Consider the following 5,000-nt stretch of genomic DNA (forward strand, 5'->3'; position numbering starts at 1 on the left):
ATTACTGAGAGAGAAGTGCACGCCGTCGACGAACGTCGACGGACGCGACCCGTGCCCCACGACGCACCCGCGAGGGGGGTTATGAGACATCGAGGCGCGCGCCCGTACGCCGTCGAATGACGATGAATCTCTCCGTTCGTTCATTCGAGTTTCGCAGGTTTACCCCTGAACGGTTTCACGTACTCTTGAACTCTCTCTTCAAAGTTCTTTTCAACTTTCCCTCACGGTACTTGTTCGCTATCGGTCTCGCGGTAATATTTAGCCTTAGATGGAGTTTACCACCCACTTAGGGCTGCACTCTCAAGCAACCCGACTCTGAGGAGCGTACCTCTCGCCGTCTCGCTCCGTCGCTACGGGCCTGGCACCCTCTACGGGAAAACGGCCCCGTTCAAGACGAACTTGGACAGGAGTGGCGACGACGAGAAAGCGATACCTCCCGAACACCACATCTCCCGCGATCGTTACAACCGCGGGATTCAGTGCTGGGCTATTTCCTGTTCGCTCGCCGCTACTAAGGAAATCCTGGTTAGTTTCTTTTCCTCCGCTTACTAATATGCTTAAATTCGGCGGGTGATCCTCCCTGATCTGAGGCCAACGATAAAAAAAACGAGGCAGACGCGATATCCGTCAACGCGACGGCGCCGCTTTCGTCGAGACGAGAGAGAATTTTCATTCCGGTCGTTCCGACGTCGGCGTCGACGCGCTCTTCGGACGTCGAGTCCGCCTACTCGATATACGAATGTTTCGATGTCATCACGTAAACTATGCGCGCGCGCGCGCTTTATGTACACTCGTATATAAACGTTCGTAACGATCGCGGAGCTTTTGTATTCGAAATTTTGACATTAGAAAATAAACAAAAGAAACGCACATACTCATCTCGAGACGAGAAGAGATCACCTAAACTCCGATTACCCCCTCTTCGAATTATCGAGAACAACTCAATGAAACGATCGAAAGGTCGGAGATGGGCGCTCCTCGTCTGGCGACGAGCGACGCTCTCAGTCTCTCTGACGTCGCATATAACGAAACTCCGTGACGTGAACGTACACACGAACGTATATAAAAAATATACATAATATAAATTATATATACACGCACGCATGTAAACGTAAACATACATACACATCGTCGTATTTGTTATATTTGAACGGACCGAGAACGAAATGCGTATATTAAGTATTATATTTAAACACGTAATAACGATCTCGAACGCGGATACCGTCATATGTTCGAGTCGAACGTCAAAGTCTTTTACTTCGGTTAAGACGTAAAGAGACGAGACATTAAACGTTCGAACAGTGTGGTTTATATTTTTATACAGCCGGCCCTCAGACAGGAGTGGTCCTGGATGTTTCTCCACGGACCGCAATGTGCGTTCGAAATGTCGATGTTCAAATGTGTCCTGCAGTTCACACTATGACGCGCAGTTAACTGCGTTCTTCATCGACCCGCGAGCCAAGTGATCCACCGTCCAGGGTAATGGTTTTGTTAATTTTTTTGTTGTATAATTTCTACGATCACTCGAACGATTCTATACGCCAGAGTGATATTAGTTAGTTTTTTATTTTTATTTTTTTTTTTTTTTTTGTTTTTTTCTCTTCTTTTTAGTATATAGAGAAAAATTCAAAAATTAAAAAAAAATAAATAAAATAAAATAAAAAAAAAAAAAAAAAGTACAAAACAAAAAAAAAAAAATATACATTTTATTTGAAGATGACGTATGTGCGTTGACACATCGTACTTTCCTCGAAATCGACATCGAAAAATATCAGTATAGGACGCGTTACACGACTCTCCGACTCGAGAACGAGAGAATCGCGTCCTCGCATCGAAACGACACATTCCGAACGTCGATTTTTGTGTTTTAGAATTTTATTATCGTTCATCATCGCACTCATTCGAGATAGATAATTTACGTTAATGATCCTTCCGCAGGTTCCCCTACGGAAACCTTGTTACGACTTTTACTTCCTCTAAATGATCAAGTTTGGTCAACTTCCCAGCAACGCCGACGGCCGTGAAGCCACCGCGTGTCGGTCCGAAGACCTCACTAAATCATTCAATCGGTAGTAGCGACGGGCGGTGTGTACAAAGGGCAGGGACGTAATCAACGCGAGCTTATGACTCGCGCTTACTAGGAATTCCTCGTTTATGGGGGATAATTGCAAACCCCAATCCCCAGCACGAAGGAGTTTCAACGGGTTGCCCGGGCCTCTAGGCCAGGGAGAACATGCTGATTCCTTCAGTGTAGCGCGCGTGCGGCCCAGGACATCTAAGGGCATCACAGACCTGTTATTGCTCAATCTCGTGCGGCTCGAAGCCGCCGGTCCCTCTAAGAAGAATTTTAATACGCCGCCAGTGAGTTGCTCGACCGAAATCGAGCACACCTAAATGACGACGCCTATTTAGCAGGCTAGAGTCTCGTTCGTTACCGGAATTAACCAGACAAATCGCTCCACCAACTAAGAACGGCCATGCACCACCACCCACCGAATCAAGAAAGAGCTATTAATCTGTCAATCCTTCCGGTGTCCGGGCCTGGTGAGATTTCCCGTGTTGAGTCAAATTAAGCCGCAGGCTCCACTCCTGGTGGTGCCCTTCCGTCAATTCCTTTAAGTTTCAGCTTTGCAACCATACTCCCCCCGGAGTCCAAAATCTTTGGTTTCCCGGAAGCTGCCCGCCGAGCCATTGTAGTAACGTCGGCGGATCGCTAGATGACATATTTACGGTTAGAACTAGGGCGGTATCTAATCGCCTTCGAACCTCTAACTTTCGTTCTTGATTGATGAAAACACCTTTGGCAAATGCTTTCGCTGATGTTCGTCTTGCGACGATCCAAGAATTTCACCTCTAACGTCGCAATACGAATGCCCCCAGTTATCCCTATTAATCATTACCTCGGAGTTCTGAAAACCAACAAAATAGAACCGAGATCATATTCTATTATTCCATGCACGAAATATTCAAGCGGCATTTTGAGCCCGCTTTGAGCACTCTAATTTGTTCAAAGTAAAATTGTCGGCCCATCTCGACACTCACTGAAGAGCACCGCGATAGGATTTTGATATTGAACCGGCGTTTTACCGCCGGCTCACCGACGATATGCTCCGCAGACGTGTCAGTATCACCGCGGATGCGGTGCACCGACAGCGCGGCGCACAAATGCAACTACGAGCTTTTTAACCGCAACAATTTTAGTATACGCTATTGGAGCTGGAATTACCGCGGCTGCTGGCACCAGACTTGCCCTCCAATTGTTCCTCGTTAAAATATTTAAAGTGTACTCATTCCGATTACGAGGCCTCGAAAGAGTCCCGTATCGTTATTTTTCGTCACTACCTCCCCGTGCCGGGAGTGGGTAATTTGCGCGCCTGCTGCCTTCCTTGGATGTGGTAGCCGTTTCTCAGGCTCCCTCTCCGGAATCGAACCCTGATTCCCCGTTACCCGTGACAACCATGGTAGTCGCAGAAACTACCATCGAAAGTTGATAAGGCAGACATTTGAAAGATGCGTCGCCGGTACTGGACCATGCGATCGGCAAAAGTTATCCAGATTCATCAAAATTAACGACTTCGGACGAGACGCCCTCCGTCGATTGGTTTTGATCTAATAAAAGCACTCATCCCATCACTGGTCAGAGTTCTGATTGCATGTATTAGCTCTAGAATTACCACAGTTATCCAAGTAACTGAGTAAGATCTAAGGAACCAAAACTGATATATTGAGCCATTCGCGGTATCGCCTTAATACGGCTTGCACTGAGACATGCATGGCTTAATCTTTGAGACAAGCATATAACTACTGGCAGGATCAACCAGGGAGCTAACATAGACTTGTTGAAGTCGTCAAACTCTCTTCTCGTTTCATATTCACATATAAAATACACACACACACGCGAGGCACGCACGCACGCACGCATGCATGCATGCATGCACGCATGTATGTATGTATGTACCATATACGCACAGTATGAAACGAGCGTCTTACCGTATCGTCAATCGCGTTAGACGCGATAGATTTTAACGGTTGACTCTTTTATAATTCAAACGAGACACTCGCTCGCGCGCGCTCGCGCGCTCCCCCGCGCTTTATATATTTATCGAGACGATATTTATATATCGCGACGGCGGCGGCGGCGGCGGCGGCGACGGCGGCGTCGTCACATAATGACACATCACGGTCACGAATTCGAACGTTCTAAACGAGATCGAGTTTATTTTAAAATAACACTTCGCACACGACGTGTACGTATGTATTGTTCAACGATTATTATCGTAAAACATTGGGATCGACGCCCGGTGTTTGAGTGATCGTACCGATACTCGGGTTATGTATTTTTTGTACATGATAAATGAAAAATAAAAAGAATTTTAGAAACGACCGTTTTCATGATATAATATCAAAATTATACACATTATACGAATACACTGAATCTTTTAAAAACTCTGGTCTCTAACACGTTTCCTTCTCATATGTGTCGTGTCACGACGTCGCACAGATCTACTACAATGAATCGACACTATTCCATGAGGATAGATTGTAGAGAAGAGCGCGACGACGACGACGATAAGAGGAAGCGCATGTGAGGCAGAGAGATTTACGTGCGTCCGTCGGTCGGCACAGTTTTACAGAACGAAAAAAAAAAAAAGAATCTTTTCATCATTTCCACGTGTCAGTGAATATTGTATGTTGTCCCCCCAGCGGTCGCGACGATTCGTACGTACATAGGTAATACTACGTGTAAAGTATAATATAACGCGATACGACGAATCGAGACGCCAGAGAGACGCAACAACGACGACGACGAAAGGAAACGATAATAAATTTTTATTTTTCGTTATACAAGAGTACTACTGTGATCGGTCACTTCGCGTCTCGCATCAAATTTCAATGTTCGACGTTCGAACCGTCACTACTCCATATATATGCCCGGCGACGAGTATGACATTCGGCTCGTCCGAACGGAATGTAATTTTTTTATTTTTTTTTTTTACGTT

The 5,000-nt window shown here is 45.9% G+C and overlaps 3 non-coding genes across 3 annotated transcripts in view; all 3 read right to left on the reverse strand.

Moving 5' to 3' along the window:
* The window catches only part of LOC135194562 (large subunit ribosomal RNA), a 3,975-nt gene extending 3,381 nt beyond the window's left edge, over positions 1–594 (reverse strand). The window contains exon 1 of the ribosomal RNA XR_010309836.1: positions 1–594. This exon is cut by the window's left edge and continues 3,381 nt beyond it. This is a non-coding gene — a ribosomal RNA (large subunit ribosomal RNA).
* A 731-nt stretch (positions 595–1,325) lies between these two features.
* LOC135194568 (5.8S ribosomal RNA) lies at positions 1,326–1,482 on the reverse strand. The gene has a single exon (XR_010309842.1). It is a non-coding gene; the product is annotated as a 5.8S ribosomal RNA (ribosomal RNA).
* A 439-nt stretch (positions 1,483–1,921) lies between these two features.
* LOC135194549 (small subunit ribosomal RNA) lies at positions 1,922–3,824 on the reverse strand. The gene has a single exon (XR_010309823.1). It is a non-coding gene; the product is annotated as a small subunit ribosomal RNA (ribosomal RNA).
* Positions 3,825–5,000: the final 1,176 nt, after the last annotated feature.

Source organism: Vanessa tameamea, chromosome 31, assembly GCF_037043105.1.
Source record: "Vanessa tameamea isolate UH-Manoa-2023 chromosome 31, ilVanTame1 primary haplotype, whole genome shotgun sequence".
Classification (NCBI taxonomy): domain Eukaryota; kingdom Metazoa; phylum Arthropoda; class Insecta; order Lepidoptera; family Nymphalidae; genus Vanessa; species Vanessa tameamea.